At 48.1% G+C, this 13,069-nt stretch overlaps 1 long non-coding RNA gene across 1 annotated transcript; it reads right to left on the bottom strand.

The window, feature by feature from the left end:
* Positions 1–7,547: 7,547 nt before the first annotated feature.
* Positions 7,548–9,849, bottom strand: LOC119341242. Its single transcript, XR_005164993.1, has 4 exons — positions 9,729–9,849; positions 9,528–9,649; positions 9,352–9,444; positions 7,548–9,232 (listed from the first exon to the last, which is right to left on the bottom strand). It is a non-coding gene; the product is annotated as an uncharacterized LOC119341242 (long non-coding RNA).
* Between the last annotated feature and the right edge of the window lie 3,220 nt (positions 9,850–13,069).

Below are 13,069 nucleotides of genomic sequence, written 5' to 3'. Positions count from 1 at the left end.
AGGGGCTTGAGGAGGCCCCGCTTGAAGAGGTGCGGCGGGCGCTGGCGCATCGGTGGGGCGGCGGTGGCTTGAGGAGGCCCCGCTTGAAGAGGCGCGGCGGGGCGTATCTGCTACGAAACGGCGGCGGGCAGCGCCGGCCATGGGGTCCGGCCATTGGGAGGAGGGGGCGTCGGGGAACTGTCGAGGAGAGGGGTGGGGTGGGGGAGGAGAAATGGCAGAGGAGGCGTAGAGACGAGTGGTAATTTTTTACTCCGCTAGCGAGCGGTGGAGTAAAAGGGGCGGGATAAACAGCTGAGATTTTTGTTTTTCTCCACTAACGGTTATTGGGGATCGGTTAGAAATGCAGTAAGCTAGCGGATAATAAGCAGAATAATTCATGAAAGCGAACGGAGTCTTATGAGGACCAAGAACAGCTCAGGTTCAGAACAAGTGGCAACGGCAATATATATGCTGATCCGATCATCCTCGAACCGTGGCAACCAGCACTCGTCTTCATGTAGCTCGTCGGCAGCGACGATTGATGCATCATCATTAGATTAGCAGCAACAGGAGGTCATTAGGCTGAGCTGGTGAGCTAAGATTACCAACGTATTGTCACGGACGACTCTGCACCTCGTGTGGTGTATCGGATAGTTGTGCCACACGCCTCGTGTGGCATGAACAACAATCAGCCTACACACCTACGTGTGGGCAAAACAACTAATGCCCACACACATCTTTTTTTCCCTCCCGAACCCTCTCACACGCGTGCGTGTGGGCGAAGTTGATAACGCCCACACGTCCGTATGTCAGGCCTCGTACCCTCCTGGTCCCGCACGCGAGGCGTGACGCCCACCGCGCGCCTGCAGTTGTCATGGTCCAGACCTTCGTCCATGTTCGTTTAACTGCAGTTGCCATGTCGCTGAACTACGGTTGCCATGTCGGACAACTGCATTGCCATGGTTGCTCAACTGCAGTTGCCATGTATGGTCTGATCTAATGTAGTTGCCATGATTTCATAACTTTAGGAGTTGCCACATACTAACACTAGGCGGTTGAGAGAGTTGACATGTGCTCACAAGCATGCTAGGGCAGTTGCCATGTAAAAAGAAAGAGTTGCCATCTGCTAACGTGCACGTTAGGGCAGTTGCCATGTACGTGCACGTTGGGGCAGTTGCCATGTACCATGCAAAAATACATGGCAACTCGGTAAAAGAGAGTTGCCATCTGCTTACGTGCACACTAGGCAGTTGCCGTGTACCCTGCAAAAACACATGGCAACTTGGGTAAAAAAAGAGAGTTGCCACCTGCTTATAAAGCACACTAGGGGCAGTTGCCATGTGCGTTACAAAAACACATGGCAACTAGCAGCTAGGGTGTGGGAGAGGAGACGGGCGTGTGGGCGAGATGACAAATACCCACACACCAGCCCTTGTGCGTGACTGAAAATTGGTGTGTGGGTGAACTACTAAACGCCCATACATCAGCCCCTTCGTGTGGTAAAACGAATGTGTGGGCGAACTATATCACACACCACACACACGCCTTGTCCTACGTGACACAGAAAATCAGCCAAATTATGCCAAGATTCATGCATATAGTACTGGACGGTGATGGATGCGTGTGGTTGAGATGGTCAACGCCCACACGTATAGACGTTAACATTTCCGTAACTCTGAACCAGCGCTGAATCACACCGGCAACTGCAAATGGAACGTTCGGTAGGTAGTACGTACGTACTACTCCTAGTTGCTACATAATCTCGTCCCAATAATCCTTAAATTAAATTAAGGCTGCCGATGATGAGCACCCACCACACACCAGATGACCCTGCCGATGATGCATAGATTATTACTACGGCCGCCGTCTCATTCTGTACCGTGGTTTAGCTTTGCTTACTACTTTCTTTGTAAACTAATATAAAAGTGTTTAGAATATTAAAATAGTGATTTAAATATTTTTATATTAGTTTATAGAGGGAGTACTTTGGGAGCCAAATCCACCAGCAGCAATGCAGCATGTACGGGAAGGCCTGCAGAGGCTGTGCATGTGTCGGCGGTTTGACTTGGACCAGCCACTGGCTCTGTTCTATACTACCCCGTCGTATCAAAATATAAGACGTTTTTTAGGCTTTGATCCAGAAAGTATACATTTTTTTTTCGGGACATGATATTTTCTAGAGGGAGAGAAAGGATGGGATCATGGGGCATGAAAAATGTCTCCCAAGATGTAGACCATAAGAAGGGCACGAGTACTATCAAACCTGGTGTTTTAGGAGTTCAATCAGGGTACAATGGAATCATTCTCGAGTACCATTATACTCCCACAGCTTCTAAATATATGACGTTTTGATAGTATTAAACTACCAAAACATTATATATATTTAGAAACGGAGCGAGTACCATTTTAGCCAGGCAGCCCTTCTATTTGGTCGAGTGCTTGTGCCTTTGTCTGCGTCGTGGTGACGGTGGAGAGGCCAGAGGTTGTACTTCTTTTTTCTATAAAAATAACGTAGCCCTTTAGTTTGATTTAGTGGAGTAAAATCCAAAGAACCACCACATTCGTGTCATGATTAGCGAAAAACCACCACTTCATGATTCGTGACATTTTGCACCCTTCGAATTTTGGAAGGGACAAAAAACACTAATAGAAAATTCTAATGACTTTGATGACGTCGCTAATTGGTCAGGGCCGCCTGTCGGACTGAGTTGGCAGAAAAAAAATGCCACATAGATACTCGGACCTGGTCTTCTTGTTCCTTCTCCTTTTTCTCTTTGGCATTTTATCAAACACATGGTCGACGCATGAGGAGGTCACGAACGGAACGGTTGGGACACACACAACGCCAGCGCTAGCAGCTCGGGAGACCACACGCGTAGTGCACCGAGATCCAGTGCCTTGCTGTGGTCAAGGCACAGCGCGCCTTGCCCCCTACCATCCACCATCCGAATCAATCCTACGGCCAGCAGCAGATCACAGCCAAGCGACCAAGACTGGGGAAAATCGCGTGGGCTAACATACTGAGGCCCAGTTCTTTTGTCAGAATCTGGGGATTCTCCCAGAATCTCGGTCCATCTTGGGTGGGGCAGGGGAAAATTGCGCGGATTGGGGGTATAGGCCGCCGCCACTGGAAAGAGAGTGGATTGAGCTCCAGCGGCAGCCACTAAAGAAAACGGCGTCGACAGGTTCCTCCGCCGCCACTACGGGCTCCTCCACCCCGCCCCCGCCGTCGGCTCCCTCTGCCCCCCTTGCAACCATTCTTCGACGCAGCGTATATGCTGCCGCTAGCCGCTGACATGGTGTGACACTTTGACCTCTAGCAGTCTCCATTAGGCTCCAGGCCGAGTCCAGCATGTAGCCATCTTTGCTATTTAGCTTTTTCTTTATGTGTTGTGTGAAATTGGGTGATGTATGTACTGTCCTATTTGACAGAATTGTTGCTGATTGGGCTGCGGTCCTGTGCAATTTGACAAGATTTGAGTGTTGTGACTCTTGTGCATTTGCAAGTGTTGTGCAATGGGAGAACTTGGCAAGGGAATACCTAAAGTTGGTATGAGGTTTAGAAATGTAGATAAAGCTTGGGTGTTTTGGCTTACATATGGGGTCCGTGCAGGGTTTGATGTGAGGAAAAGAAACAAAAATGTAAGCAAGTGTGATGGTGAAGTAACTTCGTGCAGATTTTTCTGTTCCAATGAGGGTCTTCGAAAAAAGGGATAATATTGGATCATGTGCCAAAGCATATGAGAGCTGAAACAAGAACAGGTTGCAAAGCTCGGATGACTATAACTTTGGATCGAGTGACAAAAAATTATGAAGTCATAGATTTGTGCCAGAACACAATCATTATCTTCAATTGCCACAAACTTGTCACTTGATGGCATCACAAAGTAAAATTTCCGAAGTACAAGCTTTTGAAATAGAAGCCGCCGATGATTCTGGAATCATGCCAAAAGCTGCACATGAGCTTGCATGTCGTCAAGTTGGTGGACCACTTAACCTCGGCTACACTTGTGTTGACCAAAATAATCATTTGCGAAGCAAGCGGCATAGAGAGTTGGCTTTTGGACAAGCTGGTAGTATGTTGAAGTACTTCCATGACAAAATCATTGAGAATCCATCTTTCCAATATGCTTTGCAGTTGGATTATGAGGAGCATATAACCAACATATTCTGGGCTGATGCTAAAATGGTTCTCGACTATGCACACTTTGGCGATGTTGCCACATTCGATACTACTTTTGGCACAAGCAAAGAATATAGGCCATTTGGTGTTTTTCTTGGACTCAATCAGTTTAGAGAAACCACCATTTTTGGTGCTGCATTGCTATCTCTATCTCTACTTCTCTACTCTTATAAAAAAGCGAGTCGGTGGTGATGGTGTGCCTGCCTTCGGGCTGTATATACCGTCTGATCTTGAACCTACGGCTGAGATTGAGACCGAGCGTGTTGTACAGAGACAACGACCAAAACAGGATATTCTGGAGGTTTCTCTCATGAGATCGATTAATCTAGAACCTCTCCAAGTTTCGTCGCCGCCGGCCCCTCCCGTCTCTTTCCTTGCGACCTCGTTGGAGTTGAGTTGGGCGAGCATCACGTAGTAAATTAGATTTGGCTTAAGATCTCCCCTGTGACATCACTCCTTGTGGATCTGGCCGTGCAGGCTGTCGGAGAAGGAGAAGGAAACACGGCGATGGACGGACAGAGTCAAAGGAGACGACACAATTCGGCCAACACTGCTCACGGGAGGAGGTGCTTGTGGTGGGGACGCATTTCTTGCGTCATCGCGGACCCGATGTCGGCCGGAATCGGTGCCGTGGGAGGAGCCTCGTGTGCGGCGGCGGTCATCGGGGTCGGGGAAGATGATCACGGCACGGATGTCGTGCTGGCCGAGAGGCAATGCCGATGGGCACTCCGGTTCCACCTCGTCGGCGTGAACCACCTGCTGAGCGGGAGCAGCGCCGGGCGCTCGGGGGATGGAGATCGACCGAGCCATGAGCCCATGACAGACAGCGGTCGGGAGCAACTCGGAGGGGGCTGCCTGCAGCAGCGCAGCGGTCGGGAGCAGCTTGGAGGCGTTGGCTGGAATGGAAGCAGCGGAGGAGTCGGCAGTCAACAACCGGGAGCAGTGATTGGGACGAAATGAGAGGAAATCCATTGGGGGCGTTCTGGACCTTTCGGCGCTAGCGTCCGCTCCCATGCACCAGGCAATCCGTTCCGTGCTTGCCGTCCTTAAGCTAGCCTTGAACGTCCCAATGGGCAGCGAGCGGACGAGCTGGCTGTGGCCGGCGGCATGATGGGCACTCATGACGGCCGGTCCAAATGACGGCTCGGATCAGGACGTACCGACCCGGACCGTGTCCACCCTGAATGGGCACTAGGCTGCGCACAAGACCTCTACATGCGAAGCCTATCAGTACGCCACCGTGGGCTACTACAGGTTTTTTGCGTACAGTGTCAATGGTGACATGGTGGAGCCTACATGCGCAGCTTCGGAGAAGTGAGCAGCTCCGGATGGTCGTTCGCAGTGCAAAGTCGCCCTCGCCGGAACCGGCGTGGCGTTTGGCAGTTCCAAGGGGCATTTTCCGTCCCTGCATCTCCTAATTGTCTTTTTTTAGGGATTCCTTGTTGTCTCCTAATGGATTCAATCGGTATACAATGGCATATTTGAAAGTATAAAACTTTGTAGTGGCATGTTTTAAAATATGAAAATACACAAAATAGTGATATCAATTCTCAAAGCCTGAAAATTTGGAGTGACATATAGTACTCTTTCAATCCAAATTAACTGACACGTACATAGTATAACTTTAGTACAAAATTGTAGTAAGTGTGCGGCAAATAATTTGGATCGGAGAGAGTATAGGCTTCTCCCTCAGTGATATCCCACCAGGAAAGATGGCCATGTCGCCCAGGACTGCACTCTCGGCCACCCCGGTAGGATCTCCAGGCTGCCGTAGCCAAGGACGACGAGCTGCGGTCCCCGTGATGGACAGCAACGGCGTCTGCGGGAGACGAGGAGTATCCCGTGTTTATTCCGATGAGCACTTGCAAGCTCTGAACCATACATATTGCCAATGACGAGGCCGCCCATATTAATTCTCCGTTTCCAGGGATACGTGATGCCAGTGGTAGTGCAATAACACTGGCACAGTGCACTGCGTTGTCCGTGCCAATGCTGTTGTGTTCTACCTCCACACTTGGCCGATATGATTCCATCCGCCGGGAGGTGCACGCACATATGTTTCATCCCCAATATTGCTTATGTGATTTTCTTATTTGCTCAACTTCGGGTCTGAAAAAGTTGATATAATTTCATCCCCAGTATTGCTTAGTCGATAGGCTAATCAATAGCTTAATAATTTATAATCACTTGGGCCAATTACCTGATGCGAGACAGGGAAAACAATTGTTTAAGAGCCTTAAGCAATCTGTTCACAGAATTCTGCATGGGCGAGAATCAGGTAAGTTGCATGTACACAAAGTTTTGGATAATAGAAGTGTAAATTTGTACAGTACCATTAGAAGAAGCTTGTATGCTCAACATGCTTAACCATGTCAAAGCTCATGCACGAGTAATTATATCCTCGGGTTATTCAAATTATCTGGAAGGTGAGCTTTAAATTTTTGTAAATTAGTGTTTCAATAGTTCAGAGCTGCTGCTTTACTACTTGTTTTTAGGTGGATGGTCTTTATTTTAAATCCTGATACAAGTAATGCACTTTGACAAGTTCTATGTTTGGCGAATGATTCCAAGGCCTCATAGATGCCCAAGGTATGTATCTAAGCATGAATGGGTGTACAATATTACTTCTCTTCATGGTGGCAGTGTATGCAGATTCTTGTAGCGATTAGTGGGGTGTGGACTAGAAGTAGATCATGTGTTGACAAAAAGCTGGTTGGGGTCATCGCAATTGCCAAATGTGTGTCGACAATTTTTTTATTGTTGCATGCTCTCTGTCCCCCTCAATATGGGACAACAAGTAGAAAGTTGGATAGGGAGAACACCAAGTCTTCTGCAAGGTGAAAATTAGAATAAAACGGTTGGCTTGGACGAGGGAGTTCATTGGTCGGAAAACATAAGTTTGATTTTGCTCGATGTGTACCTATCAATAATATGACATCGCTTTGATTGATGTCTTGATACATCTTTTATTGTTCAGTAGGCTCCTGATACTTAGTAAAGAATTCCCACCAGATTATTTGTGATTTCGTAGCGTAGCACGGGCGTCTTACTAGTTTGATGAAACATGTGACTCGTTTACATGACTTTTTGAGATGTTTCTAGCTGCACATAATGGGGGACGAAGTATTTATACGGATCAAGATGCAGCGTATGGGCAAAGGAGCAGTGTCTCCACCAACCGTTAACGTTGGTGTCTGTCGCCTTTGTTGCTGCTGCTGCTGCTCGCATGGGCATGCCGCGTCGGGCTCCGCCACACGGGCACCACGACGCGCGCCAAATCCCGTCTTCCCTGATCTGCGGTGGTGCTTTGGCGCATCCGACTACATATGGCCAGGCCAGGTAGGTCGTCCTAGGGGAGCGGGAGCCGGCCGGGACGGTGGTGGAAGCCGAGGAAGCACTCTACAAAATCAATCAAAATCATTCATTTCAAAAGTTGTTGCAGGGTGTCATGCCAAATGGACTTGGGCCTGACGGTTGTTGACTGCACGCACAGTATGCGTGTGTCTGGATATAGATCGACTGAGAAACAAAACAATCTTGTGGAATTAGACACAAAATGCAGTGTTCCAGTTCCCATGCGGACAGCAAGTGGAGCAAGGAGGGTGTTCGATGCAATGCAACAAGAGCGACACATCAGTCATCCCTGCACAGCCCTAGCTCAAGGATTGAGCTCCCATGCACACTCAAGAATTGCAGACGGAATATGCCTTGATAGCTACCCATGTCCATGTCGGATGCTGGGCCTGGGCCGACACATCCTGTAAAGACATGTAACAATCTTCTATTTAGAAAATATAACAGACCAGATGGAACTGGGTAAAAATCACAACTTCAGCCCACCAAAGCAAAAGCTGGTTATTCCAGTATTATGACAGAAAAAAAGCACAAAACATATAATAAATCAGAAGAAGAAGAAGAAGAAGAAGGCAATGCACATAAATACGGGGACTGGAATAAAGAAATGGAACAAGGGATTTCCTGCTATTTTCTCTCACTCTACTAGGCCGAATGCTTCCGTGGCTAGGGTTCTCGGTGACCCAGTTTTGTGTTTGGACCTTCGCCCCTAGGATTTCCACCACTGCGGAACATCAACTTGCTGCGCTGCGCGTTATGATTGGCACCGTAACTCTGAACCCTCTAGCGACCGCCGTGTTGGACGTATCAACAACAAGCCCATCTCGGCAAGATCAGCATTAATATGCTTCTGTGTTTGCAGCTAGGTCTGAGGACAGGTATGCCACAGCTACTTGGAAGAACTATGCGCCAAACAGGTGTCGGTTGTTCACTTGGCTCGCCTTTCAGGACAGACTATTTACAAATGACCGGCGTTTCCGGCATGGGATGTCGAGCTCCGATACTTGCCCATTTTGCGATGAGCCTCAAACCTCAAGTCACTTACTGCTGAACTGCCAATCCATCCAATTGATTTGGGACAATCCACTCCTTCGTCCTCCCGAAGTCGAACGCATTCAAGAAAATTGGGTCTAACTCTTCGATGCACAAAGTTCGCTCTACAGCCATCATTGCCATTCTTTGGTCTATTTGGAAGGGAGAAATTCTATGGTCTTCCGTGCTCACGATGAGGATCTGTACCCCACTCTACTACGATCTGGAGAGGATTGGGGCACCATGTTGTATCATTTATCTGAGAGAACTTAAGCTATCATTTGCTATTTGTTGGGGGGCTGCCCCCTTGTAATCTTTCATTTTCTTCAGCCTATGTAACTCCCTGAATGCTGTCATCTCTCCCTGGCTAATATAAGTTCAGGCTGGCGTAAGCCCGCCGTAGTTTCCCGTCAAGAAAAATGGAACAATGGAAAGGAAACCCAAGTATAATTCTACCTGATCAAAAGACAGTCTGTGTCCACATAGCCTGACAGTCCGGATAGACAGCGAGATGGCCTTAATAGCAGCCATCGTCGGCCAGAAGCAACCAAGTGATTTGGCAGTAAGTGCCTGCGAGCCGGAGCACAAGCAGGGGAATCGCTAGTACACTTGTACTGAAAAAAGACCCTTCAACCACGGCAGTTATTTCCAAAAGGTTCGCATCACCAAAATACGATGTTCGTTCTGAAAAGAGACAGGAATGAACGAGCAATGGTTCAGTATAAAGTCAAACAGTACCAGAGAATGAGGGGTACAGCTCAATCAGGACACAGGAAAGCAAGGCAAACAGATAAGGTAAATACCTAGTAGAAGGGATTGCTTCTTCCTGCCTTTCTTGCCCGCACTTGCTGGGGCAATAACAGGCACAGATGGTTCAGATATGAAAACAACATACACTGAGAACAAAAGGTGGCATTAGACAAGGAACAGGGCTGCTTCAGTAGAAGCGATGTCTGAGAGGCAAAGGAACAGCAAGCACCTCTTTGCATTGTTTCTTTCATCAGACAGTGTCAGCTCATCTTTCTCAACAAGGATGCCAGCCTGGTCCAATTTGTCCTTCTGAGTGATGTCTTCGCTAATCGAACCCACCGTGTTGCCGGCCTGTAGGAGAAAAGGTAAGTAAACCAATAGGCAGATGCAGAAAGTACAATCATGAAACTGCAAAGGATCTGTGAATTACCACATCTTCGCCATTTGGACCAACCAGCTCAGCATCAGTTGGAACACCAAGTGCATTTTTGGCTGAGTTCTCTGGCTTATATTTGAAGAGAACACGCTGAGACTTTGGTTTAATTTCAGAGGCCACCCCACTGTTCAAGATAAAGGAAACACATGACAAACATGACACAAGAGTACCTTTCTAGAATGAGCCTAAGAAAAGATGTGCTAACCCAATGACCGCTGGCTTTGTGACAGAAGGAGGCGAAGACAGAACAGGCACTCCCAGTCAAAAAAAAAAAGACAGAACAGGCACAGGAGTACGGCCCTGAACATGGAAAGGAATGTGATTTAAGAATGATGCCGTGTGCAATTATGCAGAGCATAAGCAAGGTGAAAAATAAGTTAATCTCAGGTGATATGCCAACTGAAACCATTGGATTGGAACTGCTCCCTGCAAGATTTGCTGGATGGCGTAAGCAGCGCCGCTGGAGTCAAGTTGACATTGCTGGGCATACATACGGAACCGGACCCAGTCGACACAGCACACATGAGAGACATCTGCTTCAGCTTGTAAATGTCCTGGTCCTGGACATACCTACTACTTTCAGAGGAAACAAAGGTGGCTTCACGATATGTCTGTTTATAGCCCCTAACAACATCAGCTACAGCCAGTGCCTGTACTCCTGTGCCCAAACAAAAATAGAACACAAGAATGGTCATTAAACACTTGACATGCCAGAAATCAAACAGATCATGTGCCAGACAAAGACAAGCTTTTCGACAGAATGTCAACAGAGAATAGATTGATCAGGTGCATGAATGCACATTACAATGTCAGTTATCCATCAGCAGAAGCAAATAGATAGCTTAAAGGAAACAGCGCTCACCGAAGTCGTCCAATACCTGAATCTGGAATGTACGTCCAATACCTGATTATGGAACCCATCGCTGTATCATCGCACGTTTTTTAATAATGTATCACACCGCACGTTGCTAGTGCTAGCAATGTTTTCGACACGCCTCTTGTTCTCTATGTGGTTGAGTATGGCAGCCATGAATGATAAGAAAGTGGATCAATGCCTACCAGTTATGACTATATGCTCCGGCACACACCAAACATTTGGCCCCACCACAATCTAATTCAAGTTATTCATGCTGAAACACTGCATGCACTATATGCTCCGGCACACACCAAACATTTGGCCCCACCACAATCTAATTCAAGTTATTCATGCTGAAACACTGCATGCACTGATCCCATGGCCTTGTCCCCTGCCAGCTCTTCTCAGTTACGACCACAGTTCATTTCAAGATGTCCGTCCCCTGGCCTATAAATTCAGCAAGCGGCTGCTCGACATCCATAGCTCACTTCTTCAGTTTTCCAGCTGAAAACACTAAGACAGAGAACCAACCATGTCGGGTGCCAAGACACTTGCTCAGTTAGAAAGAAGTGGAAGCACTTGGGAGGAAGAGGCTGACCATGTGAGCTAAAAATGATCAAGAATGCTGCAGTTCTGTGCCAAACAAGGGCCACTGTGTCAAGTACACGACCGATGGGAGGCGTTTCATGGTGCCATTGGTGTACCTCAGCATGACGATCTTCGGCAAGCTTCTGAGGATGTCCAGGAGGAGTTTGGCTTTGCAAGTGATGGCAGGATCACACTGCCTTGTAATGCTGCTATACTGACTGTGCGATGCAGATTTGCTGTCTGTAGCTTCTGAAGAGCATGCAAACAGAGACCCTGATGATCTCTTCTGTTTTTGTAGTTTGCCCTGATAGTGTATAGTTAGATAACAGACACCAGGAGAAGAAAATTCATATGTATAGGAGATACTTTTTTTTAGCACCAAACAGTGGAACATGCAAGAAGTTCAAATTTGCTAGGAGAGTAATTGCTCGAGCACTTGCCATGATCGCATCAAAGAAGTTTCAGCGATGCTCATATGGACTCAGCTAAGAGCCTAAGACTGAATTACCTCAGTTGCAGTTGCAGCATCCTCTGAATTGCTGTTGTAAGAAAGACTATTCACCATGAAGCTTAGCTGCATCACACAGCAATTGATGGCAATGAACAAATAGAGCAATAACACAACCAACCAGTGAACACCATAGTATCAAAGAACAAAATATTGTAGTTAAGAAAAACCAACCAACCATTGCACCAAGCTTAGCATTCAACTGAGTACAAAATCAAGTATACCGCAAGGCTCACAATAAGATTCATCACAGAATATCATCACCCAACCACCAACAAGTCATAACAAAGACCACATATCACCTTACAGTTCTAAACGGCATAACTTAAGTCACATGTTATCTCACATGCCCGTCTCCCGCTTGACAATGTCTGCCTCCCACACGGCGAGCTGTGCCTCCTTGGCAGCTACCTTCTCCTCCCTCGTGGTGATTGAGTTCTTTCCCAGCTCCACCAACGTCTTTTTGTTCCGGAGCTTTTTGGCCAGTGATTCTTCGAGTTGTTGCGCTTTCTTCTTAATGATGTTAGAAGCGTGCTTCACCGCGGCGTCTTCATACCTCGATTTCCACCCGGGCATGGCGATCTGGACGACGCCAAAAGTTGCAGCCATGCTCACGGTGAGCACGGAGGTGCAGACACGCCAGGACAACGTCCCGACGTGCATCGCAGCCTCCACTGGCTTGAGGCGCGCGGCCGCCTCATGGTTGATGATGACTCCGCTGAGCCGCGACACCTCCTGGGCGAGCTGGCGGTGGTCGGAGATGTCGGCCATCTTGACCCTTGAAATCTCCCGCCGGATCTCCGGAGGCATGTCCAGCAGGAGACTCGCCTGGGCCGTCATGGAGCGGCGGCGACACGGCGGAGGGAGGCGGCGGCGGCGGCCATTTCGGTGTGGATGGCTGCAACCAAGCCGGGCGGCGGCGGAGGTGGGCGGCGGCGAAGAACCCTAAACCTAAACCTTGGAAATGAGACCGCAACCTAGCCGTCGCACCCCGCGCCGCGTTTCTAGCCTAGTCTTGTCTATGCGGGATTCCACAGCCGTCCGATCCTGCCAATCTGACCCGTCCGATCTCTGACTAGCTCGGCTCCATTTCAACAGACGGCCCAACCAGGCCCAGCTTCTTCTCTACATTTCTCACGCCACCAACAGGCCGACGCCCATGCATGGGCCATCTGCTGGACGGACGGGATTGCAAACAATGAGATTGACCCCTCAAAAAAAAAAAACAATGAGATTGACTCAGCAACCCCTCTAGAAAAAAATATGTGATTGTCTAAAAAAAGATACCATGATACTTCTCTAGATTTAATAAGTGGAGTCGCATCCTAAAATAATTACTGGAGACTCATTTCTTTATGAGCTAGCACCGACGAGCTCGCAACC

Source organism: Triticum dicoccoides, chromosome 7B (genome assembly GCF_002162155.2).
Source record: "Triticum dicoccoides isolate Atlit2015 ecotype Zavitan chromosome 7B, WEW_v2.0, whole genome shotgun sequence".
In the NCBI taxonomy this organism is placed as follows: Eukaryota; Viridiplantae; Streptophyta; class Magnoliopsida; order Poales; family Poaceae; genus Triticum; species Triticum dicoccoides.
Note: the sequence above shows the minus strand (reverse complement) of the source record. Positions and strands in the feature narration are given on the sequence as shown.